The sequence below is a fragment of the Pristis pectinata genome, chromosome 16, assembly GCF_009764475.1.
Source record: "Pristis pectinata isolate sPriPec2 chromosome 16, sPriPec2.1.pri, whole genome shotgun sequence".
NCBI classification, from domain to species: domain Eukaryota; kingdom Metazoa; phylum Chordata; class Chondrichthyes; order Rhinopristiformes; family Pristidae; genus Pristis; species Pristis pectinata.
Window position 1 is genome coordinate 21,536,128 of NC_067420.1, and position 27,575 is coordinate 21,563,702.

The 27,575-nt window shown below is 40.0% G+C and overlaps 1 protein-coding gene and 1 long non-coding RNA gene across 4 annotated transcripts in view; one reads left to right on the forward strand and one right to left on the reverse strand.

The window, feature by feature from the left end:
• The window catches only part of hnf4a (hepatocyte nuclear factor 4, alpha), a 148,882-nt gene that overhangs the window by 62,417 nt on the left and 58,890 nt on the right, over positions 1-27,575 (reverse strand). The window contains exon 1 of one of the 3 annotated variants that reach the window (XM_052031094.1): positions 13,836-13,919. The exons of 1 other annotated variant lie outside the window; for it this stretch is intronic. The gene's annotated coding sequence lies outside the window, so the exon portion shown is untranslated. Of the gene's footprint in view, positions 1-3,525; positions 3,572-13,835; positions 13,920-27,575 lie in introns of those variants that run through there. One more of the 3 variants, XM_052031093.1, reaches the window with a different exon arrangement.
• On the forward strand, positions 12,333-26,004 carry LOC127578726 (uncharacterized). Its single transcript, XR_007957563.1, has 4 exons — positions 12,333-12,620; positions 14,264-14,312; positions 22,418-22,545; positions 25,202-26,004. It is a non-coding gene; the product is annotated as an uncharacterized LOC127578726 (long non-coding RNA).

Sequence of the window (27,575 nt, forward strand, 5' to 3'; positions counted from 1 at the left end):
AGATGGGTGACCACCAGGGAAGGGCAGATAGTGCAAGCATCCCCTTGGTCATTCCCCTCTCGAACAGCTATACTCTTGGAGGGGATGCCTTTCAGAAGAAAGCAGCTGAAAGCAGCCAGATTTGTGGCACAATAGTTGGCTCTGATGTATAGCGCGGGGGGGGGGGGGGAGTGGGGGTGGAATGTGTAGGGCGAGCAGTGGCGATGGGGACTCATTGAGGAGGGGAACAGACACATGCTTCTGTGGCCAAGAGTAATACTCCAGAATGGAAAATTGCCTCCCTGGTGTGAGGGTTAGGGATCTCTCTGATTGGGTACAGAACATTCTGAAAGGGGGAAGGAGAACAGCCAGAGGTTGTAATACTGATAACATAGGTAGAAAGAGAGACGAAGTCCTACAAAGTGAATTTAGGGATTTAGGCAGAATTTCTGGGGGTCATAACATTAGAGTTACTCCCTGTGTTACATGTTACTGAGGGGAGAAATAGAAGACAATTCTCCTATCAGTAAAACGATCCCTTTTAGGACTAGTTTTGAGTCTACACCCACATTGAGGAGCTCGCGGCAGAGCTTATCAAACATCTCAGGAGTAAGCTTGATCAAAATGCCTCTGACTTTTCTGAAGATTCCATCTTGACTTTCTTTCTCATTCAAGGAGTTGACACCTCATTTAGTGCTGTTTTCTGGCAGTCGTGATTGTGCTGAGGTGCACCCCTATCTCATGTTATTGTGGGGAGAAATGGGAGAATAGGACAGATAAATGCACGGATAAAGAGCTGGTGCAGAGGGGAGGGCTTTAGGTACATGGATCATTGGGATCACTTCTGGGGCAGGTGGGACTTGTTCAAGAAGAGTGTGTTGCACCTAAGCTAGATTGGGGAACAATATCCTTGCAGGGAGGTTTGCTCACACTGCTTGGGTAACACTTGAACCAGCTAGACATAGAAGGCTTTTATAATGAAATTACAAGAGGCATAGATGGTGTTTTTAGTCAGAATCTTTTATCCATGATAGGGCTGTCAAAAACCAAAGGGCATTAGGTGAGAGGAAGGAGTATTAAAAGGGATTTGAGTGGAAGGTGTTTTTTTTATATACAAAGAGTAGTTGATATCTGGAACTCATTGCCCGAGGAGGTGGTGGAATTAAATACAATCGCTGTATTCAAGAGACATTCAGACAGGCGCTTGAATAGGCGAGGTGTAGAAGAATATAGACCTGATACAAATGGGATTCGTGTAGATGGGCAAAAAGTTTGGCATGGATGTGGTGGGCTGAAGGGCCTGTTTCTGTGCTGTATAAAGTCTGTATAACTCTATAAAGTCTGAGAGATGAGCCAAGTCTTGGTTCAGAGCTAGTTTTAAGGAAGCTTTTAAAATGTTCAAGGAACGTGGAGCCAGAAGGATTCAGGGCAAGAATTCCAATCCATCATCCTGCTTCTTACTGACTTATATTGCAATTTCTTGCAATATCTTAATTTTAAAACTCTCATCTTTGTTTTTGTAATATTTCCATTGACTCAGCCCCTTCCCATCCCTATAAGCTTTGTAATCCAGCCTTATAACTCCATAAGGTAACTGCATTCAACCAATGCTGGCCTTCTGTACATCTCTAGATATAATCTCTCCACAGCTGGCAGCTGTGTCTCAGCTCCCTAGGTTCAAGCTATAAATTACTCCTCACCTCTCTATCCCTCTTTATACCTTTAAAATGCTCCATAAAATCTACCTTTTATTTCATAGTCATAGAATCATACAGTATGGAAACAGGCCCTTCAGTCCACCAAGTCCATGCCAACCACCAAGCACCCATTTTTACATTAATCCTATCCTAACCAATTTTACTCTCCCCACATTCCATCAGCTCTCCCCAAATTTTACCACTCACCTGCACATTAGGGGCAATTTACTGAAGCCAATTAACCTACCAACCTGCACATTTTTTGGGATGTGGGAGGAAACCATAGCACCCAGAGGAAACTCACGTGGTCACAGGGAGATTGTGCAACTCCACACAGACAGCACTTGAGGTCAGGATCAAGCCTGGGTCTCTGGCACTGAGACTGTAGCTCCACTTGCTGTGCCACTGCGACCAGCACAAAAACAGACTCTTCGACACTCCACGCTGATTGTTAAGTACTTATCTACACTAATTCCATTTACCAGCACTTTGTCCACAGCCTTTTATGTTTTGCTGATTCCTGTGCTCAACTAGATACTCCTTAAATATTATGAGAGTCATTGCCACCAGCACTCCCCCAGGGCAATGAGTTTCAAGATTCTAACCACCCTCTGGCTGAAAAAAATCTTTCCTCTCATCCTCACTAAACCTCTTACCCCTTACACTAAACCTTTGCCACATATCTTAATAATGTAGATCTGTGCTTATTACTTTAAATCCTTCTGGCTTCCCATCTTCTCTGTTTATCAGCCATTTGTTCACTTTACAACTTTTGGTTCATTGTTCATAATTTCCTCACGTCCCTCAAAATCCTCAAGTTCTTTTACCTTACTCGTTGTGGAAAACACATTGTTGTCTGTAAGGAGTTTTGTACGTTCTCCCCATGTCTGTGTGGGTTTCCTCCGGGTTCCCTGGTTTCCTCCCACATTCCAAAGACGTACAGGTTAGGAAGTTATGGGCATGCTATGTTGGCGCCAGAAGTGTGGCAACACTTGCGGGCTGCCCCCCCCAAAATCACTGCGCAAAAGATGTATTTCACTGTGTGTTTCAACGTACATGTGACTAATAAAGATCTTATCTTATCATTATGTTCGTGCATCTTCCTTTTATAATGCTCCTGAGAAATGGCTTGGAGCCTTTTACTATTATAAATGCTTTGAAAATGCAAGTAGTTATTGCTGTATGAGTCTGAGTGGCTAAAGTGATTCTTCAATGGAAAGAAGTCACAGAACAAGGAGGCTTTGCAGGTATAAATGAAGTTGTAGATTAGAGAAAGGTGAAGCCAAGCATAAAGGAGAATTTATAATTGTGGAGATTTTCAGAAAAATTATGTATAAAATGCAAATGTTTTTAACTAGCTGCTCAAAAGATAAGAAATAGGATAGGAAAAGGAGATATCACAAGCTTGTGAAAAAGATACAACCTAAACATTTTCACAATTTACTCAAAGCATGTTTTAACTGAAAAAAAATCCATCTGTGATTTTGCAGAGTTAAAGCACTTTTGAAGCTTCATCCCACCCTACTTGTTTGTCTAAGAAAACTGCAGAATGTGCTAGCCATATGTATGTTTGTGATCTATAGATTTTTTCCTTTTGAAGTATTCAGTGTGATAAGCTGCAGTAGACACTGGCTGGAGGTCAAATTTGTGTTAATCAGCAGAAAAAACAGGAATTTTTTGGAAATAAAGTTATTTTCCACTTCTTAATGTTTTCACTTTTTCCCCCAACTTCTCTCAAACCTCTGAATTCCATGTAGAGACTTTTATTACATGTTTTGAATTGTGTTAATGATTTATCTATGTGCTCTTCTCAGTTACTCAGCAAATAAACAACATCGTATCAACATACCTTGATTCGAAAGAGTTTGTGGACATTTTGGTCTGCGTTTGTACAGTGTTCCCAGCAAGCAAGATAAGCATTTCTGTTTGAAATAGCATGCATTTTATTTTATGACTTAATAAGTGACAGTTTTAACATGATAGCATCCTCATTGGCAATGATCAACTTTGTACAAGCTGATATATCTTTTACCGACTTAGACATTTATATTGGTATCTGTTATTTAATATCCATTTATGCTAATGTACAATTGACTATTCTTTAAAAACTGTAATACACAGAGTCATACAAAATATTGTTCTGTGAAAATACTCCATGAGAGCATTTAAAGTAGTTTTCAATATTAGTAAATGCTAAGGAAACATCTTGGTGTTAATCCCAAATTAAGGGTGCCAGTTTGTCTAGTTAAATAACTTTGGAGGCCTAAAAATCCTCCAGTTCCTGAACTGGAGCTCTATCCCAGAGCCCGTGCTGCCTTACTACAATGAGGTGGGTACATGGGTTCAGATTGCATTCTCCATGTGAGATTTTTGCTGACCACTGCTACCAAATATATCAGACAACATGTGGCCTGACAAAAAGGCAATCCGTTTCATATAACTACCGGCACGTTGCAGCAGTAAATAACATCAGGGCTCCAGCCTTTATAAAGGTACCTCACAAGTACGTTATCCAAAGGGTTCAGGTGTGGAATGGCAAACAGAAGGACGAGAAGGGGAAGGAGTAAGCCCATAATTTTCACTGACCATAACCTCCAGATCCTTGAGGTAGAGATGGAACAGTCCTATATGCCAGGATTGGTTGTGTGAGAGAACCAAGAAGCCACACAGAACCACGGTAAGGAAACAATGTAGGAGGTGACCACTGAGCTACCCTCTAGAAATGACACCCAGTTTATTGCAGAGGTGGATAAAACTCCATGACCTCAGCTAGACAGATGAAAGTAAGAGCTTGAACACTTCAGCTGCAACAGTGAAGAACTTTCAGACAACCAAATACATGCAGCCTGTACATGTGTGTAACACACACATACACAGTCAGTCACACACAGACACAAAATCTTGCTCACCGCATCTTCCTCACTCCCCCATGCCCTAATGCTGATACCCCCTTCTTCATTTCTCCCTCCTTCAGTCTCCCTAACTCTGACCACACATCCCTGACTGCCTCTGTCAACCTTCTCTCCCCTTGTCATGCTCTCTCTCAGCTCCTCCCTCCTTCATTCACCTCTTTTCACACATCCCTGTTCCCTTTCATTTTGCTCTCGATCCTACTGTACTCTCCCCACCTGCCCCTCTCTCGGCCTATCCACCTTCCAGCTGCTGGTCATTTGCTCTCACCCAGAGTGAGGCCACCCGCCAACTGCCATGACTTGCTGTTTACAGGAGTGTTTCCTGATTTCCAATTACCCTCTTTTCCTGTCTCAGCAGCAACATGGCCCAAACCCTACGGCCTTTCACAGAGCCACCAAACATCTTCCAGTAAAGCTCGGGAGAATCTTAAGCTGCCCAGAGATAGATTGTGAACATCATTGGGTGGGTTGTTGAGCCTTGGTACACAATATCCCAGCTAACAAAATCCTGCAGGAGAGGGAGCTTTTAGCTCCACTTGTTTTAGAGTGATACTGGAAATGTACCGTCCATTACAGTCTATTTATGGTTACTGATTCCTTACATTAATGATGAAGTAATAAAGAAGGTTGATAAGGGAAATGCAGTTAGATATTGTCTGCATGGATTTTAAGAATGTACTTGATTACGTTCCCACAAAATGTCTCATAAGCACGTTTAAGACCCGTGGAATTAAAGTTAATGGAGGTATGTATTGGAAATTGTCTTAAAGGCAGAAAGTAGAGAGTTGTGGTTGTTTTCCACACTGGAGGGTGGTTATCAGTGTTGTTCCCGTGATTCAATACTGGGTCCATTGCTTGTTTGATATCTATGTGTCAATTTGTAGATGACACAAAGCTTGTAGGTGCAATTGTCAGTGAGGAGGATGGGGATGGACTTCATGAAAATACAGATAGTTTAGCAGAATGGACAGGAAAGTGGCAGATGACATTTAATGCACAGAAGTGTTAAGTGATACATGTTGGCAGGAGGAATAAGAGACAACTGACTTAATGCAACAGTTCTAATATTTGTGCAGGGGGGATATAAGTGTATAAATTTTTGAACCAGGCAGGCCATTTTCAGAGGGTGATCAGTGAGATGTATAGGATCCTGGGAATCATAAGCAGATGCAGACTACAACGCCAGGAAAGTTATATTGAACTTGTAGAAGATATTAGTTAGCTACAAATAGGATATTGTTTCTAATTCTGGTTGTCCCTCCTTAGGAAAGATGTGAAGATCCTCAAGCGGTTACGGTAAAAGAATGGAGAAATGATATACTGTAAGTTTGGAATGGAAGAGCCAGTGTTGTTCTGAGCAAATAAATTAAGCGCAAATCTGATAGAGGTGTTCAAGATCATGTCTGGTTAAGATGGGATAACTAAAGGGAACCTGTTTCCATATGGTTTAATGACCAAGAGGCAAAGAGTTAGAATGCAGAGCAGAAGATACAAGGGGGGTGGGGGTTGCTGTGAGGAACATATTTTTATATGGACGGCGCTTAGTGTCTGTAGGGGTAGTAGGAACAGAACAGATGAGGAATTTCAAGAGAGAACAGCTCAGATATTGGAGTGAAAATAGACTGCAGAGCTATGGGGAATGAATAGGACTGGCTGTATTAATCTACCAGGAGTTAACATAGACTCCTTCAGTGCTGAGACAATGCTATGATTTTAGTAAGTGGAAAAGCAACTACTTTCAATTGGGAAAACTTGCAGTTGCTTAAAAACAGCTTCACTTCAATCTAGTTATCTCTGATTTCATAGAGCTGAATGAAACCACCATGTCATTGCAAGGTTTTATTGTGCTTCCTGCAATTAGTAAATTTAAACATTACACCCTGTGCAAATATATGAAAATATGCTAGCCAGGGGAGTCATGATTCTTAAAATTCAATTGTCAGCCAGCATTGAGTTCAGTTTTAAAGCTGAGGAGGGTTGGACTTGCATTCAGCACTCCCATATCACTTAATATATTCTGTTTGGGTCTGTAGTTAAGAGAACTGTAATGGCCATGTTAATTCTGCAACCTGTAAAAGCCTCCGCAATATTAGAAAACATTTGATAAGTTGCATTTAAACTTTTTTCTGAGATGAAGAATACAAATGGAAGAGATGAAATGGAATTAGATAAACACTATCAGGAGTGATTAAAGGCCGCACCTAAAATATATTGTGCATAATAAAAATAGAACGCATATGGCATAGAATGATAGAATTATTACCGTGTAAAGGGAAGCCATTCAGTCCATCAAGCCCACACCTGCTCCCTGCAGGAGTATTCCAGTCAGTCCTGATCCCCAAGTATTTTCCCACACACGTTGCACTTTTTTCCCCTTAAGTAACGATCTAATACCTTTTGAAAACCACTTTTCAGGTATTGAATTCCAGATCAAAGCTACTTGCTGTGTGAAAGAGTTTTTCTCATGTCACTTTTTTTTTGCCAACTATGTTAAATAATGTCCTCTAGTTACCCCTCCTTCCATCTATGGGAGAAGTTTTTTTTCCCCCACTCTGTCTAGCTCCTTTATGATTTGAACACATATCATATCAAGTCTCAATCTCCTCTAGAATCAGGAGAACTATTTCATCTTCTGCACTATAGCTACATAACCATTATCCTCAGGATGATTCTAGTAAATCTTTCCTGTACATGGTAGAATATGATGGATGCAATACTTCAGTTGAAGTCAGATCTGGAGCAACATAACTTATTTGCTTTTGTACTCTGTACCTTTACAACACTGGGTTTGCCTGACTTTGTAATAACTTTCTCAACCTCTCTGGCTTGTTCAATGATATATGCACATGTATATCCAGGTCTTTTTGTATCCCAATTAGTTTCGTACTTTTTATATTAATTTACTGTCCTAGTCTATACTTCCAAAACATACTTAGAGTCATAGAATCATATAGTATGGAAACCGGTTCTTTGACCCAATAAATCCACATCGACCGTCAAGTACTCATTTACCCAATCATACACTAATCTTCTTCTGTTAATTCTTCCCACGTTCCCATCAACAACCCCATATTCTACTACTCATCTACACACTGGGGCAATTTACAATGGCCAATTAACCTATCACCACACACATTTTTGGGATGTGGGAGGGAACTGGAGTATCTGGAAGAAATCCACATGGTCACAGGGAGATCATGAAAACTCCACACAGGCAGCACCAGGATTGAACTTGGGTTCCTGGAAACATCCCTGGCAACAACTTGGGGAATCTCCTCTGCACCCTCTCTAGTGCAATCACATCCTTCCTATATTGCAGCAACCAGTTCTGCACACAGGAACCAGCTGTAGCCCAACCAATGTTTTACAAAGTCATGCCATAACCCCCATGCTTTTGCATTCTATGCCCTGGTTTATGAAGCCAAATATCCCACATGCTTTCTTAACCACCTCATCTACTTGTGCTGCCATCTTTAGGGATCATTGGACTTGTGGACCAAGGTCCCTGTATTCCTCAATAATCCCTAGGTCCCTACCATTATTGTACATGCCCTGGTCTTATTAGTTTTCCCAAAATGCATCACCCCACATTTTCAAGGATTAAATTCCATTTGCCATTTCTCTGCCCAAGTAACCAAATGACCTATATTATCTTGTAGTCTAATAGTATCCTCTTCACTTTCAACAACGCCTTGTCATCTGCAGGCTTACTAATCATCTCTCTTACACTCACATCCAAATTGTTAATGTATATAACAAGCAGGAAGGGTTCCAGCACCAATCCTTGTGATACACCACTAGTCACAGGTTTCCACTAACAAAAACAATCCCATTTTCAGGCATTTTTGTTTTCAGATCCACACAAAGCAATATCAGTGTTATTCATTCCATTGGTCTGCACAACATTTGTGAGCATTTACTTATTGTGAAACAACCAGCAGCGAAGTTTACTCTACCTCTAGATAAATCTGTTTTCCTCTTAGTGGTAAGGGTCTTTTATCTGCTCTATGATTCTACAGGATTCTTTCTATTCATAGAACTGCAACTTGTGTAAAGCAAATTTGAAGGTAACCAGTTGACTCTTTAAGGGCACTGTGCTGCTGCTGGAATACTTCCAGAAGCAGTTAATGTAGCTAGAACAAGTCCCTTCCGAAAGCTCAGGTAAGACCACCATTGGGGCTTTAACGTAAACCTTTACAGTGTCTTACTTTATAATTCTTTTGATGTTTGTTTGAAAAGGAATGCAATGTCCCCAAAAATCAGTGGGCACTAATTCTGGTATCCTTGCTGTGATCGTGTCTGCTGAACTTGCCACAGTTTGTGTGGTCAGTGAATGGTCCTGTGATTTTACTATTCATGGTTATTGTCAGTAGCAATAGCAATGCTTCTTGGGTGCCTGCCTATTGTACAACAGGGATACTAGTTTCACCCTGTCCACGGGAGGGAAACATTCATATTTTCATTACTCCCCACCCCTCAACCCCTGTCCATCCCACCACATAAAGAGTTTCACCAATACAAATAAATACAGCTTCATGTTATATTTTTTGAGAGTTCATCCTATATCCTACATTTGAACTAACACAGTAGGCTCTAATACCACTGATCCTGAGGTCAATACATCAAGGAGAACCAATGAAGGTCCCCAGTCTTCAAAAATGGAGAAGTCAGAGACAGTCTAACCCTGCACTGTGTCACTGGACTTCACTAGACCCGACACGAGGTTGTGGCTATTCTCCGTGCCCCTGGAAAGGTCTCAACAGGATTTTATTTTTTTTGCAAGGGTCATAAAATTTTGACACCAATATATCTGAATCACTTGGCACCGTGTAAACTCTAGGTGCTATCTGATAAAGTTGTATTGAGCCCCCATCTGCCTGCCAGTTAGATATATATCTCCTCATGAATTATTTGAAGAAAAGTATAGTCTTGCTGTCTGCAAATCTGTTGCTGTATACCTAAAAGCAAATCTACACCAAAATAATCTTGGTGTTTGATGCAACATTTCTTCCTTAGCAAACACAGTAAACATGTCTTCCAGTGATTCACTTACATACTGCTTGTGGTATCTTGATATTTGCAAATTTGCTGCTATGTTTGCCTACATAACATCAGTGACTACACTTTAAAATAATCATTGTTGCCAAGCCTTTAGGACATTCTGAGAAGATGAGAGGTGATAGATAAATTTTCCTTATGATTATCTGCCATTGGTTTGATCAGCAAATATATTTAGGATATTTAAATATAAGTCAGCATTTTGATACTGGTAACAGTTCCAGGGAACAGTACTTTGTAGATCTCCTAAAGGGGTGACCAAAGTTCAGGAAACTAAGATGTAGCAGCAGCTTAGGTAGGAATGAGAAATAGTAAAGGCACTTGTGGGAATGATGTACAGATGCTTTAGCAGTAGCCACATGGTTTGACATAGCATGAAGGAAGAAATAATGGGTACTTATTAGAAAGGTACAGCAATCATCATGGGTGATTTTAATCTTCATATGGAATGGGAAAAAACAGATTGACAAAGGTAGTCTAGACAGAAAATTCATAGAATGATTTCAGGATAGTTTCTTAGAACAGCACATTCTGGAGCCTACCAGAGATCATGCTATACCAGACCTGATGTCACGCAACAAAACAGGATTAATTACTGATCTCCAAAATGAATCTGTGGGATTAATAATGAAAATTAAGGTGAAGACTGATGAATTAAACAAATATTTTTCATTTGTCTTTACCTTAGAGAATGGGTCCGAACTAGTATTTTAAACTTAAATAAGGAAATAATGAGGCTATGAATGCAGAGATAGCTATGTGATCAGGCAAATTAGATTAAGGGATTGGTCAATCTAGATGCAGCAGCAGGTGTTTTGAGGGGATTTTTCAGGATATATTGAATAGATGTATCCCAGTGAGAAACAAAAATTCCAAAGGGAGATCATACCATCTATGGTTAACTGGAAAGGTTAAAGAAGTAATACTAGAGAAATAAAGAACTGCAGATGCTGGAATCTAGATGAAAAACACAATGATGCTTGAGGAAAACAGCAGGCCAGGCAGCATCCGTGGAGAAAAGCAGGCGGTCAACGTTTCGGGTCAGGACCGTTCTTCAGGACTGAAGATAGGAGAAGGGGAAGACCAATATATAGGAGGGAAAAACAGAGCAGTGATAGGTGGACAAAAGAGGGGAGGTGGGGTGGGCACAAGGTGGTGATAGGTAGATGCAGGTAAGAGATAGTGATAGGCATGTGCGGGGAAGGAGGGGCAAGCAGATCCGCCGAGGGATGGGTCAAAGGTAAGGAGAGAGAAAGGATAAATAAGGTAGAAAAAAAAGGCTAGGAAAGGGAAGAAGAGAAGCAGCATGGTTGGGGGTTGGGGGTTGGGGGGTTGTGGGTTGGGGGGTTGGGGGTTGGGGGGTTGGGTGTTGGTGCAGTTTGTGGGGAAGGGGAGGGGGGATTACTTAAGGTGGGAGAATTCAATGTTCATGCCATTAGGCTGCAAGGTTCCAAGATGGAAAATGAGGTGCTGTTCTTCCACTTTGCGCTTGGAATTCTCCTGGCAGTGGAGGAGGCTGAGGACTGACATATCTATGATAGTGTGGGGGTGGGGTGGGGGAGTTGAAGTGACTGGCAACAGGGAGATGCAGATTTAATTGAAGAAAATCATAATTAAAGAAAAGCATATGATTGAGCAAAGAAACCAGCAGGTCAGAGGAGTGCACAGAATATAAGAAAGTAAGTTGTGAGAGGATACAAGGCGGCTCCAAAGGAATATAAATAGTGAACAAAGATCAGACAAATAAACTCCAACATGGAAAATGTGAAGTTCTTTTTTTTTCCCCCCCCCAGGAAAAGTATAAATAAGCATGTTATTGAAATGGTAAGAGACTGCAAGAGTTCCAAGGCACAGAGGGATCTGTGCATGCTAATGCATGATTCGCAAAAGCTTAATATGAATTTAGGAAAGCGAACAATGTCATCATTTATTATGAGGGGAATCAATACAAGAGTAGTCAAGTTATGCTTCAGTTATATAGGCATTGGTTCGATGACATATGGTGTACTATGTGCAGCAATGGTCTCCTTATTTAAGAATACATTGGAAGCAATTCAGAGAAGGTTTATAAGTTGATGCTTGGAATGGGCAGGTTGTCTAATGAAGAAAGATTGGACAGGCTAGGTTTGTAAATGCTGGTTGAGTGAGAAGTGACATGATTGAAAATATACAAGATCATGAGGGTTCTTGAGAGAATGGATATGGAGAGGATATTTCCACTCATGAGAGAAGCAAAAACTAGAGGGGACTGTTTAAAAATAAGCAGTCACCTACTTAATATTGAGACAAGATGAATATTTTTTTTCTTTCAGATGGTCTCTCTTCAGCAAAGGGTAGTGAAAACAGAGTCTTTTAATATTTTTAGGGCAGAAATAGATATAATTCTTGATAAGAAGGAGGTGGAAGGTTATTGTGGGGACAGAGTTCAGATTACATTCAGATCAGTCATGAGCCTATTGAAGACTTGAGGTTGAGTGGCCTACTCCTACTCCTAATTCAAATGTTCTAGGTAGTGACATTATGCAATATTCTGTGGAACCATATTTTTAATATGACTTTCTATCTGAGATTCTTTCCACTATGAATGTTTGCTTTTTAGATTTTGGGAGCAGTTTAACAGTCAGAGAACAACGGTACATGAGCAATTAGGTCAACAATCACTGTCACTGACTGATGTAACTGTTTTCTCTTTGAAATTACAAACTCCAGTTTGTGGACAAAGTCCTGTCTACTTTAGTATATGGATCTCCGACCACTGACCAAACTCCAAATGAAACAACAGCCTATTTATACTTTCTCAGACTCACTGTTATGCTTATTCTCAGTCTGTACTATTGGTGAACTTTGAGGAGCAGAGAAAATTGCTGCATGGCAATTCACCTTTTGGAAACTCGGATCTAATGCATCTGACTGAAGTATTACAGAAAAAAAAAATGTAGAACTGGGAAACTGTTCATGGCCCATCATACAAAAGGTACGTTTTTAAAAAAAGTGTACAATATATGAAAGAAAATGTCCCTTCTCTTGGAGGTTTTATTGGTTTTGTTGAAAACGCAAACAGCCTGCTGTGTATGAATGTGATATGGGTTTATTTTGTGGAACAAACACTTCACGTGGTTAACTGATAACCAGAAGGAGTGTTCATCTTACACTGTTTCTGGGGTGAATGTGGACAGTATAGATGGGATATGAGTAGATGCACAATTCAGAAACTCCAGGTCATTTAACAACAATATCCTTTCAAGTTTCCAAAGTAAAGTAAAAGTGACTTGGTCAAATACCCAGCAATTTGACAGTAAATCAGCTCCATTTACTTCAACCAGTCACCAAGTGAGAGGAGTGCTGTTTCGCAATAATTTTGGCTCTGCAATGTAATAATTTTAACTATTAGTCTGATAGAATGATTTTAGTTATTGATTTCAGAGTTTGAATAGTAATGGAAAGCAAAAAAGGAAATATGCATTGGGACAGCCCTATTATCTGTGAAAATACTTAGCTTTTCAGTTAGTGACCTATATTTGCTTCAACTTCAAGAGAAGCTGCATTAGGTAAAACCTTGGTAAGAGTCTTATTTTCTTTGAAATTCTTCAAAAGTTTTTTCTCACAATAATGATGTAGGTCAAATTAGTAAGACAAGCAACAGAAATATTGTAGGCCACTCTACCCAAAAAGATTTTGCCAAAATCATCCCTTCACTGATTAACTTTTACAACAATCATAAAGCTCATAAACCTACTTCCTAGAACCCTGCTAGTTGCAATCATCCTCAGGATAAATAAATATTAACAACAATTTTTTTTTTCAGATAATAATGGTGAAATAGCTCTCTTGGGAAATCTAAGTGAAGGGTCAAGGCCCAGATTATAGGACAGCAATGAGGCAGATGAGAATAAGAGAATAACCCAACTGGGCACCAAAAAGCAGTGATTTGTTTGCACATCTCGAGTTTTTCCAGAGTGTTTACTTAATACATAAATCAACTTAAATGCAAATTATTGAAACATTAATGCCAATAAATCATTTTCCAGCACATACAATTATAGTAAAGGTAGCAGTACCTCAGAAAATGACAACTTTTCTTTGAGAACATTCAACTGCTATGGTGAAGTTGATGAATAGAAATATAAAGGGTAAATCTATAACTTCCAATAGCTTTGAGGTAGAATAGATATTGAAGATTCAGACTTACACCATTGTGGTCACACCTCCACGTTGTTCTTTTTCAAGCACAGCTCTCCATGGGGAAAGCAATACTTAACCTTCTATGGTATACTGTTCATCAGACAGTTTGACTGCAACTGTATTAACATTTTGAAACAAAACTGCTGGTATATCTTGGAGACAGATTCCATTTGAACTCCATATACTCCAAAGTCCAATAGAGTGGGTGGTTTGTATTGTTGAAGCTTGACAACATCTGGAGTACAACTCCAATATAGTATATGACTGAGTTTATAATTGTCTTAAACTTAGAGCAAAGTCAAAGTAAAGTTTCTGATCTAAATGAAAGAATACAGACAGAAAACAAATTGGGAGCTACACTTCACAACCTACAATGTTACTGGGTTGTTGCCATTTGTACTTTACTCACTAAAGCTAATGGTGCTTTATTTTCAGTGAGTGGGAGCCAGGACTTGGCACAAGAGGTGGGAGATTTCAAAAAGAGGTGAGTCTCTGTGCTTGATGTTCTTTTTCAGTGAGCAGCACCCTTAAAAAGGCACACTTGCATATTGTTAGTAATAATTTGCTAACTAGCTAATCAGCAGCAGCCAATAAGAAGAAGGTAGGGTTAAGTAGAGTGGTCATTGTTAGAGTGGGGGACTGAGGCTTTGGCAAGAAGAGGCTGAGTAAGTGACCCAGGTGTGGGGAGTGCGAGCAGCTCTTTAAAAAGAAAGATTTCAGTAAGAAGGAACAGCTAAGGTCTTTATTTTGGTGTCTGTAAATCCTTAGTCCTTGATTCCGTGTAAGCAGGATGGCAGTTAAGGCAGTGGACGGCTCCTCCTGTAAGATGTGGGATGTCAGGGAACCTCATGGTCTCCCTGATGACTACACCTGCAGGAAGTGCACCCAGCTGCAACTCCTGACTGACCATGTCAAGGAAATGGAGCTGGAGCTGGAGTTGGATGTACTCAGGACCATTCGGGAAGTTGAAAACCTTATAGATCAGACCTTTACTGAGGTGGTCATGCCCAGGGTACAGGCTTCAGATAGATAGGTGACCACCAGGAGAAGTAAGGGGAGTAAGCAGTCAGTGCAAGGTTCCCCTGTGGCCATACCCCTCAGCAAAAAGGATACCCCTTTGGATACTGCTTGGTGGGGTGAGGGGTGGGAGGACTGTGACCTATCAGGGCACAACAGCAGCTGCCAGGTCAGTGGCTCTGTGGCCGTCTCTGTGGCTCAGCAGGGAAGGGTAAATTCAGGCAGAGCAATAGTGATAAGAGACTTGATAGTTAGGGAGACAGACAGGAGATTCTGTAGCTGTGAAAGAGACCCCAGGATGGTGTGTTGCCTCCCAGGTGCTAGGGTCGAGGATGTCTCAGAGCGACTGCAGAATATTGTCAAGAGGGAGGGTGAGTAGCCAGAGGTTGTGGTGCACATTGGCAACCAATGACATAGGTAGAAAAGAGGAAGAGGTCCTGCGCAGTGAGTACAGGGAGTTAGGAAAGAGGCTGAAGAGCAGGAATCTCCAAGGTAGTAATCTCTTGATTTACTCTTGGTGCCACGTACTAGTCAGGGCAGGAATAGGATGACAGAACAGATGAATGAGAGGCTGAGGTACTGGTGCAGGGAACAGGGTTTCAGATCCTTGGATCATTAGAACCTCTTCTAGGGCAGGGTGACCTGTACAAGAAGAACGGGGTTGCACCTCAAGTGGAGGGAACCATATCCTGGCCGGGAGGTCTGCTTGTGCTACTTGGGAGGGTTTAAGCTAGTTTGGCTGGGGGATGGAAACCAGAGCACCAGGTCAGAAAGTGGAGGGATTGAAAGGTAGATGTCCAGGGGGAGTAAAGAAGGTAGGAGCAAATAATAGACACGATGGGATGGACAGTTTTGAAGTGTGGTGCATTTGTATGCTAGGAATATTCTGGGCAAGGGTGATGAACTTAGAGCATGGATCAGTATATGGAACTATGATGTTGTGGTCATAACAAAGGTTTGGTTGAGAGAAGATCAGGAATGGGTTTTGATATTTTAGAAAAGATAGAGGGAGGTAAAAGGAGGAGTGAGTTTCACTGCTAATAAGGGATAATATCACAGCTGCAATCAGAGGGGACATAATGGAGTGCTCGTCCACTGAGTCTATATGGGTCAAATTTAAATACAAGGAAGGTGCAATCACTCTGAAGGAATTATACTACAGACCCTCTGATAGCCACCGGGACATTGAGGAACAGATATACAGGCAGATTAGGGAAAGGTGTGAAAACAACAGGGTTGTTGACGTGGACGGACTTCAACTTCCCTAGTATAAATTGGGACCGCCTTGGTGTAAGAGGTTTATACGGGGCAGAATTTGTTGGTGCATCCAGGAGGGTTTCTTAAATCAATATGTCGATAGTCCAACAAGAGGAGGGGCCATACTGGACCTGGTGTTGGCAAGGTGACTCTCCTTTCAGTGGGAGAATAGTTAGGGAACAGTGACCACAACTCCTTAAGTTTTAAGATGGCTTTAGATAAGGATAAGTATGGACCTTGTGGGAGAGTATTAAATTGGAGCAGGGCAAATTATGGAAGCATTAGGCAGAATTTGGTAGAATTAATTGGGAACAGCTGTTTTTGGTAAGTCTACATCTGACGTGGAGGGTGTTTCAAGACCAACTGCACAGAGTACAGGACAGGTATGTTCTAGTAAGAAGGAAGGACAAGGATGGCAGAGTAAGAGAACCTTTAATGTTGAGAGAGGTGGTGAATTAAGTCAAGAAGAAAAAGGAAAGTTATGTAAAGTTTAGGAAGCTAGGATCAAACAGAGTACTTGAGGATTATAGGAAGCCAGAAAGGAACTCCAGAAGGAAACTGGGAAAGCCAGGAGGGGCCTTAAAGTCCTTGGCAAAATAGGATTAAAGAGAATCCCAAGGCATGCTATATATAGGTCAAGAGCAAGAGGATAACTAGGGAGAGGAATAGAACCACTCAAGGATGAAGGAGGGGACATTGCTTGGAAGCAGAGAGGTGGGTGAAGTCCTTAATGAGTACTTTGCATCATATTTGACATGGAGAATAAGGAGATCAGTGTGGAGCATGCTAATATGCCAGGGCATTTTGAGGATAACATGAGGTAGTGGCAGTCTCTTAAAGAGCATTAAGGTGGCTAATTTCCTAGGGCCTGATGGGATATAACCCAGGTTATTGAGAGAGGCAAGAGATGAGATTGCTGGGCCTTGACCAATACCTTCATGTCCTCTCTAGCCCATAGGTGAGGTCCTGGAGGACTGGCAAGTAGCTAATGTTGCTCCATTATTCATGAAGGAAACAGATCATCCTGGTAACTATAGCTGGTGAGTCTCACGTCAGTGATAGGAAGTTACTGGAGACGATGCTTGGGGATAGGGTTTATGAGCATTTGGAAAACCATGTCCTATTAGGGACAGTCAGCATAGCTTTGTACAGGGCAAGTTGTTGCTTTACTAACTTGATTGAGTTTTTTGACGAGGTGACACGGGTGATTAATGAAGGTAGAACTGTGGATGTTGTCTACATGGATTTTAGTAAGGTGTAAAGTCCCTCATGGGATGCTCATCCAGAAGATTAAGGTGCATGGGATCCAAGGGTGAATTGCCATTTGGATTCGGAACTGGCTTGCCTGTAGAAGACAGAAGGTAGTGGTCAATGGGACCTTGTCCTAGCTGGAGGTCTGTGACTAGAGGCGTTCCTCAAGGATCTGTACTGGGACCTCTGCTGTTTGTGCGTATATAAATGACCTGGGTGAAAATGTACATGGGTGGGTTAGTAAATTTGGCAAATGATACAAGATTGTTGGTGTTGTGGATAGTGTAGAAGGCTGGAAAAGGGTACAGTGGGATATATATTAGTTACAGATATGGGACAGAGAAATGGAAGATGGAATTCAACCAAATGTGAAATGTTGCACCTTGGGAGATCAAATGTAAAGAGACAGTACACTGCTAATGGCAAGACCCTTAACAGTGTTGATGAACAGAGGGATCTTGGGGTCCAAGTCCATAGCTCCCTGAAAGTGGCTACATAGGTTGATAGGGTGGTAAAGAAGGCATATGGCATGCTTGCCTTCATTAGTTGAGGCACTGAGTTCAAGGGTCAGGAAGTTATGCTGCAGCTTTATAAAACTTTAGTTAGGCTGTGTCTGGAGTATTGGATTCAGTTCTGGTCACCCCATTATAGAAGGATGTTGAGGCTTTCGAGAGGATGCAGAAGAGGTTTACCAGGATGCTGCCTGGATTAGCAGGCCTGTGCTATGAGGATAGGTTGAACAAACTTGGGTTGTTTTCTCTGGGGTGGCAGAGGCTGAGAGGAGATCTGATAGAGGTTTATAAGATTGTAGAGGCATAGATAGAGGAGTACAGCCAGTATCTTTTCCCCAGGGTTGAAATGTCTAATACCAGAGGGCATGCATTTAAGGTGAGGGGGGTAAGTTCAAAGGAGATGTGCAGGGCAAGTTCTTTTACACAAAGTGGTGGATGCCTGGAAGGCACTGCCTGGGATGGTGATGGAGGCAAATATGATAGGGGCATTCAAGAAGCTCTTAGATAGGCATGTGAATGTGAGGGAAATGGGTGGATATGGACATTGTGTAGGCAGAAGGAATTAGTTTAGTTGGGCATTTTATTACTAATGTAATTGGTTTGGCACAACATTGTGGGCTGAAGGGCCTGTGCCCTTGAACTGTTTTGTGTTCTATGTATCAATATGGTACTGAGTTATAACATCAGTATGGATTCCTGTACAATTATCATTTAAGAAAGATATTCATTCCCATACTCCAGATCATAATGCAGTTTTGAAATAACAGCCTTTCAAAAGCATCAAAGTCATTTGATGGCATTTTCAACTTTGAGCTTTTTATAATCTGTTGACATAATTTTAAAGTAATAGATTTGTTGTGATGACCACAAAATTATAATTTAATCTTAAAGTTTAGATGTAATCCAAAATGGTTTCAGGATGTCTTGGAGCCTAAAAGCTCATTTGCATAACTCCAGAAAAAAACACCATGCTGTGAAGCTGAAAACTGGCTTAACCCAGAGTAAATTACCCCTGTTTCGGGTGGGTGCCAGGAGAATCAGGGTGGGAGTTGATGGGAATGTGTGAGAACAGGTTACAGGGAAATGATGGAAGAGGATTAATGGAAGTGCTCTGAGACTTTATGGGCTGAATGTCCTCATTCTATGTCATGAAAGAATTGTATAAAATGAGAATAGGGCACATTGCATTGACTAACACTGTCTGTGTGATTGCTGCATCAGCGAGGGAAACATGACAAGATTGTTCCACACACCATGTAATTGAAGTTCTTGCCCTTTTACAATCAAAGCTAAGGTGACCACAACATTGTTTTAAGATTGTTAAAAGACAGTAATGTGATTTCTTGCCCCATGTCTTTAGGACACCTCTAGTACTTCACATTTAATGAATTACTTTTACCATGCATTGGCTGCATTTATGTAGATGAAATGCGAACAATCCCACATATTTTTTGACCTGGTGGTGGCTGAAGGAAGAATGTTAGACAGGACACAGTAAAGGAACTTTCAGTCTTCAAACTGGACACGGCAAAACTTATCCAGTCAACTGTAATAAGACCTTGGGTTAATATAGCACCTGGATGAAAGTATCTTCAAAATTTCAACAATCCTGTAATACAGCACTGAAGTGGTAACTTAGTTCATATAACTGGAACAGGGCTTGGACTCACAAATTAACACAAACTTGAAGGCACCATCAAATAGCCCAAATAAACTTAAACCATACAAGTTTGCGATTTCAGCGAAAAGCTTTGATTAACTTAAACATAATTACCTCATCTTTGGGGTGCATAATTTTATATTTAATATTTTTAAAAACATTTTATGTAACATTTCAACATATTACATTTCAATCCTCTTACCTGAATAGGTTTACCTATTCATAGTGAGCAAATAATTGACTGATTTTAGGTGTTAAGCTGCTAAAATGCAGGAATGCAAAAGCAGCACAAAACAAAAAATAATTTGCAGTTCAATATATTATATTGCCAATTAATTATATTTCAGAAAGAACCAATGAGCTCATGAATGGGTCATCTGGGAGAAAATGAGTGGGACAAAAACATTAAGATTTACAGCATATTTCAGGCAATCACACCTTTGCCTATGCTAATTGTTTAAGATGAGGGTTTTGACTCTAATCCTCTTGTATTTTACATATTCAACATTCTTTTCATGTTTTACTGATTCCTATGTGGATTGTACAGTATTATAGCTTTTCATTCAATAGCCATTTATAGTAAAGCATCCCATGTACAAAATAACCCCTTGAATAGGTATCTTTTCTCAAACTTTCCCCTATACTCTTCAAATCCTGAATCTATACCATCTTGTGCCTGATTTTTCTGCTGACTTCTTTGGTTTTAAGATGACATTTGCAGGATTCTGATAGGCAGTACATTGGTAACTTTCTAGGTGGTGTATCTAATCTCTGTGGGTCAGCTATTGTGAAATCAAATGACAACTTTATGAAATGACACTTCCAAATGGGAAACTTAACTGAAAATCAAAGAAGGATCCTGGTCCTGAAATGTTAACTGTTTCTCTTTCTGTAGATGCTGCCTGACCTATTGAGTGTTTCCAGCATTTCCTGTTTTTAGTTGGGAAACTTAACATTTGGAGACACCCAGTGGGACTTTAGGCATGTGATGTCCAAAATTTTCCATGCATAAAAATATTAATGTTGCTACATTCACAGAACTAACCTAGTTTATCTGAGAACATCTGAAAGTGACAATAACATCAAAGAGCAAAAGACTTTCAGATTCCCCAAGTACTATTGTCAAATGAGAATTCATTGGATAAAGATAAGTGATCACAAATGAGATTTTACTTAGGAATACTAACAAATTCATGTTTGATCCTCTGCATGATATAGATATTCCCAGAGGTTTTTTTTTGCTGCTTTTATACTGTGTATTTATTCATTAATCCAGATTATATGGTGAAATAGTCGAGTACTTATCACCTCCTTTCAATTTAAGACAAGCAATAAGGACAAGAAATTCATCATGGGAGGAGTTTTGATGGAATTCCCCTTTATAATGTCATTCAAACTGAATTGCAAAATTCAAAATAGTTCTGCATGCTAGACTTTTAAAATTAGTTTAGATCGCCACTAGCGTAAAGTTTCTGTGCATAATTTTTTTGCTAAGATATATTGATCTTGCATTCTCTCCTCTTTGTGATTTTCTTCACCTCTGAGTCAGACCGGTGGCTAGAGGAGCAGCAAAGAAGGTTAAAAGGCAGTGCCAAACATTTGAGGAGATACTTCACAGTTCTCAACTTGGAGTACTGTGTACAGTTTTGATCACCCTGTTACCAGAAAGACGTGGTTAACTAGAAGAGTGCAGAAAAGATTTACGAGGTTGTTGCCAGGACTAGAGGGCCTGAGTTATAGGGAGAGGTTTGCCAGGGTCTTTATTCCTTGGAACGAAGGAGAATTAGGGGTGATTCTAGAGAGGTTGTAAGATCATGAAGGGCATACATAAGGGTGGATGGTAAACAGTCTTTTCCCCAGGGTGGGGGAGTCCAAACTAGGGGGAATCAATTTAGGCCGAGAGTGAAAGATTTAAAAGGGACCTGAGGGGCAACTTTTTCACGCAGAGGGTGGTGAGTATGTGGAACGAGCTGCCAGAGGAAGTGGTTGAGGCAGGTATAATTATATCATTCAAGAAGCACTTGGAAAGGTACATGCTGTGATGGGGCTTAGAGGGATATGGGCCAAACATGTGAAATTGGGACTAGATGGGTGGGCACCATGGTTGGCATGGACTGGTTGGGCCAAAGGGCCTGTATCCATGCTGTATTGCTCTATGGCTTTATATGCAATAACAGATCAGCCACCAACAGTAGATCACAGATGATTTTCATTTCTATTGGTTATCTCCAAAATTACTTTCAATATGTCATTTTTGATCCTTTTGCAACTGGGAAATTGCTGGCTAAAATCAATTATGAAGCAAAGATAATATTTCTGAATTGATGAAGGCAAAATCAGTTTACTCCGAATATCCATTCTTTTTCATGCTGTAGTTCTCTCCTCAGAGTCCTTTCCTTAAAGAGTGCTCTTCTCAGTTGAATGGATAAAGATTTAAAATATCTGATCATATTGGTTGAACAGATAAAATTTAAACACCTAGATACAAAATGGTCATAGTCACAATAACCCTGATGATAGAAGTGGACCACATGATCCCTGAAACCCTATTTCACTATTAGTAATGGCCTGCTTCTACATCACCTTCCTGCCCTGTCCTCATACCCTTTGGTCACAATATCCAAGAACCTCAGTCTTGGATACACTGATTGAATGAACATCCAGAGCTATCACGGGAAGAAATCCAAAGGTTCACAACACTAAGCAAAGAAATTTTCTCCTTATGTCTAAGTAACTCTTCATCTTGACACTAATCATTATAAGCTAGGCTGTCAGTTAGGAGAAATAAATTGCCTGCTTCACTAATACCACAAAGCATTTGATGTATTTCAGTTCTTATTTTTTCTAAATGCTAGAGAATATAAACTCACTCTTCTCAATCTCTTATCGCAGGACAACTCTTTCCACCCAGAATCAATCTACTTGAAGAGTTAGAGTCTTCCACTGGAAAGTTGAATTAGGCTGAATTACTCTTTCTGATCAACATGGATACGATGGGCAGAATGGCCTCCTGCTGTGTGGTAAATTTTACTGATTCATGGCTTTTCAAGTATACATCCAAATTCTTTTTAAAAGTAAATGGGTTTCGGTCTTTATCTTCCTTTCAGGCAGTAGGTTCCAGATGCTTACACATCTTCTGAAAGCAAATTGTTTTCCTTATCTTGCCTCTAATTCTTCGACTGATTACTTTCCATCGCTGCCTCTGGCTCTTGACTCCTCGGAAATAAGTTAGTCTATTCTTCTTTAGTGAGTATCGTTTCAATGGCATGATTAGAAACTAAGAAATTGCAGTTGCTGTATGCCATGTTGTGCCTCTCAAGCTTGCTGTACCAGTCAATATGATTATGGCTGATGTAATCATTGGGCTCAAACAGGAATTCAGAACTAGAAGCAAAAGGCAGGGCTGAGGTACCAAATGAGGACTTTACAATATTCTTTATCATGGAATAAGATGCTATTGAGTCTCAGCAAAGGAAGACATAATTGAGATTCTGCTTGGGTTAACAATTGATAAGAGGATGTACCAGAAAGGCTAGCTGTACTTACATTTGATAAATCACCTGGTCCGGCTGGGATACATCCTAGGTTGTAGGGGAAGTAGGGAAGAAAATGCAAAGGAAAATATGCTGGAGATGCTGGAAATCTGAATAAGAACAGAAGATGCTGGTAACCTTCTCAGCTACTTGATACTAACTTATTTCTCTCTTCCTAATACTGATGAAGGATCCAGGACTTGAAACATAACAATTTCTCTTTCTGTTGATGTTGCTATTGGCTGAGAAGTCAGAACTAGAGGGCATGATTCTGTGGCTCTGTGGATAAAGATACCTAGCAAAAGAATCAAAAAGTACCACGAAGAAAAACTTGCTTTGCACAATGAGTGATTAAGACTGGAATGGACTAGCAGGAATAGGAGAGGAGGCAGAATCAGCTACAGCCTTCAAATGGGAGTTGGATAAGTATCTGAAAGGAAAGGATTTCATGGTCTATTGGAAGATGTAGAAGAGTGGGATGAGGCTGGATTGCTCTTGCATAGAGCCAGTACAAACGCAAAGGACTGAGTGGCCACTTTCCATGCTCTAATCATCCTGTAATTCTGTCGTAATAGACATCATGTATAAATGAGAATGAAATAGACATGTATGCAATAAATAAGTTGATGATGGCCAAACATGTCACCCTTGTGTAATCTGCCTTGCACTGTAACACTGAAAAGTGAAGCATGGTCAATATAGCATAATTCAATACAGTCTTACAGGGATCTGATTTTGAATTCACGTCAAAGGAACATTTCCCTGCATTGTTCGTATATTCTCACTTCAGTTCTTGTCATTAATTAAGCATAAATCATTCTGGAGATTCCTGACAACAGATATGCCACCAATTTAATCAATGTCCAATGTCCCCATTTTTTATAATCAATTGGATACTTCTTTGATTCCAGCATGAAAGCAGAGAAGTCTTACAGTAGTAAGTATGTTACTGAAATCATACTGGGCTAATCGTAATGCATTTCCTGAGGTCGTCCTCAGTAAATATTCAGAGCGAATTCTTGCACCAGAATGGGCTTGTGTCCAGGAGTTTGCTGCAAAGGAATGACTGGAAGGGGTGACGGTGCAGCTCCTATACTCTGCAGTTAGCATTTAAAACGATGGAACAATTTTGATGGTTGTGGAATGGAGCTGCCTGTATCTGTTTAATCTTTAGATGAAAGCTAACATATGCTTCTTTTGTTTTTCATTATCTGCTATTTAAATATCTTTGAATTAAAATTTAAATAATGATGGAATAAATTTGCTAGTTTTACTAGTTTTAGCTCCCTCCACTCTTTTTCTGGCCAGATTAGAATTAGATGTGAATGTGGGTATATCAGTATTGGATTATTTGCTTTCTTGAGACGGGTTAGACTAAGATGATTTAAATATTTGGAAAACAATTTTAAAGCTACATCCATAATGGCAATGTAGCAGCACATACTTATACTTAAAAATAATTGTTGCCATGTGCTTTTCTTTATTTGATTGTTTTACCACGTTAGAGAATAACATTTTTACCATTTACCTTGCAGATTAAGACATCCAAGTGCATTAAATGAGTGTTTCAGCAGTCAAAATGATTAGTACTTTAACTTTCAAGAATTATATTGATTTCAAGATTAAAGCGCAGAAATACATTCAGAGCTTTAATCACATGAATCTGCATGTCCAGTCCAATCCAGTTGTATTGGCAATGCAGTGATTTTCATGTGGAACTTTGGCCTAATTATAAACTACTGGATGTGGTTCAACTATTTTCACAATATATTCCCAAAATAAGATTGATTAGTCATTGCCTAATACGCGTTTTCCTGATCAAAGCCACGCAATGGCCTTTCTTTTGCAGCAACTTACTGAGCTACTATAAATGTCTGTTGCATTTTGTTATTGTTAATAATCATGCTGAAACCATTCTTCCTGAATATTAGATCTTCTGTTATATTGTTAACCTTGTCATAATACTAATGGGCCTTGGTTCATGTTATTTCTAGCTGAACAGATTGTGTTCTAACATGTGGCTTTGAGTCTGAAGATTTCATTTAATATAATTGCTTTAATTTTGGTGATTGTGAAATATTATTGATCAATAGGAAATATGGACAAATTTTACACAAAACATTTCTTTTTCTTATCTTCTCAGGACGTGGGCACTGCTGCCTGAACCAACAATGATTCCACATCTGTAGTTGCTGTCCACTGAAGGGCAAAGTGAACTGGTTTCTTGAAATGTTGCAGTTAATGTGATAAGTCTACCATCACAATGTAGTTAGGATGCAAATTCCAGGATTTTCACTCAGTGTTGATGAAGTGACCATGTTATCTCCTAGCTGGGTAGTATGTGACCTGGAAATAGCGCTCCAATACACATTGGTAGTCATGGAAGGTGCTAAAAACAAAGCTCATGTGACTTGTTGTAATGCCTCCTGTAGATGGTACACACTATCAACTATTGTATGGAGGTGTAAAGAGAATAGAACTTTAAGCCACTGGATGTTTTTATATTCATTTTTGGGCAATTCTCCCAATCAAAATTGAGTTTAAAGTTGGTTGAAATTTTAAAAACAGATTGAGTTTTGTTAGAGATGTGAATCAAGGGCTAAAGAACCAAATAATACTTCGACGTAACAATTTTTGTTTAGTCATAGGAAGTCACGAAATGCAATTTTGGAGGCAGAGTACAGCATACATTAACTTATGTGATCAAGAACAAATTTCTCTACACATTCTAACTGAATAGTGGAATAGCCAGGTGTGGATGAATAGCCTTTATGATTATCTGTACATGATTTTCCCTGTTAAGCAAAGGAACTGTGACACTATGTCCAACCTGTTCAAATGTGGAAAGTTTATCAATACGTTAAATGTATTTACAATATCAATCTATAATACTTTCCAAATCTTCTGAGAGAAGTACAAATAAACCTACTTTCAGATAAACCTTGGCTGGCTTCCAAACTTTTATCCCCCCCAACTATAGATAGTTTGGATCATCAATGTCAGAACTTGTTACAAACTTCCAATGACAGTTGCACCATCAGTGACCCAGACTGTGCAAATCACAATAGGCTGCATCAAGAAAGACTGGACTCAATTCTTACAACTGCTGCCTGTAGCTGACACAGGCTCATGTGAGCTGGATGTGGAGGACCTCCACTCTCTCAAATCCAGTGATGTGGTCCAAGCAAACAAACATGGTCTCTGGTGCCAAAGTGGGGAGTGCTGGACTCAATTCACCAAGACCAGCTTGCACAGCTAGCAAAACCAGGGACGAGGTTTTTTACCATCTGTGAAGGCTGTAGATTGTTTTAATAATCTTTTAAATATCTGTGACATTCAAAGACATTTAAAAAGTACTGAAAGTAAAATAAATAATAAAAACAATTTAATGAAAATAAATCTAATTAACAAACACAAAGTACTAAAAAATTCAAAACAAAACCTTCCCCTTTGGCTCCTAACCACAGGTTTATAATCTTTGAGATCAGCAGAGTCTTGGATTCTACACCAGGTCTGACTTGGCGCGGAATCGAGAGGTGAAGAGGCTAGGTTCCTTCTGCACTGTAACGTGAAGTCCAGTGACTGATGAAAGTGACAGATACGGCACCATCTGTCCAGTCAGTATGGACTTGTGCACAGGAAGTTTGCTACTTAAGGCTGTGAACATGTGTGAGCACAGGCAGTTCCAAATGAATGACTTCCAGCTTATTATCATTTAAACCTTAGAACCAAAGGAAATTATTAGTAATTGAGAGAAAACTGCTAAGTAACTAAAACATTAATCTAAAATAAAATAATTAAAATAAGCTTTGCCAATGTCTCCTAATCCAAATCAGTACTGAGGAAAGGAGGAGTTATTCCGTTAAGGCTGACTGCACCTAACCATTCTGCGACCAGGTCTAGTGAATTGAATAAGTTGGGAGATTAATAGGGCTTTACGCTAAATGTGGAGGTTGGGAAAGGGGGAAGGTGTGAAAGAGGGGGATAGGTAAGTGGCGAGGAGGGTCCCAGGGAAGGGAAATCTAGATTACTATCGAGAAGCAGAGCAGGAAAATGATTGGGATGAGGATGATAAATGGTGTCAGAAAGGTACAAGCACACAGATAAAAAAAAATGCATCATCATAGGGTCTGGGCAAGTAAAGAATGTCATTAAGACAATAGGTTATAAAATAGTATAAAATAAATAATGTTAAGGTGCCCCAAAAGGTTAAAAAGAAAAATCTCAAGATGTTTTAATGGACATGATATGCTGTTACAGAGACATGGCTGCAGGGTGACAAATGTTGGGAATTGAATATCCAAGAATATTTGATATTTAGGAAGAGCAGACAAAAGGAAAAGGGAGCAAAAAATGAGCTGCTGGAGGAACTCAGTATCTGCGGAGTGAAGTGGACAGTCAACGTTTCAGAGACACGAGAGACTTCCGATGCTGGAAATCCAGAGCAACGCACACAAAATGCTGGAGGATCGCAGCAGGTCAGGCAGCAACTACGGAGGGAAATGAACAGCCAATGT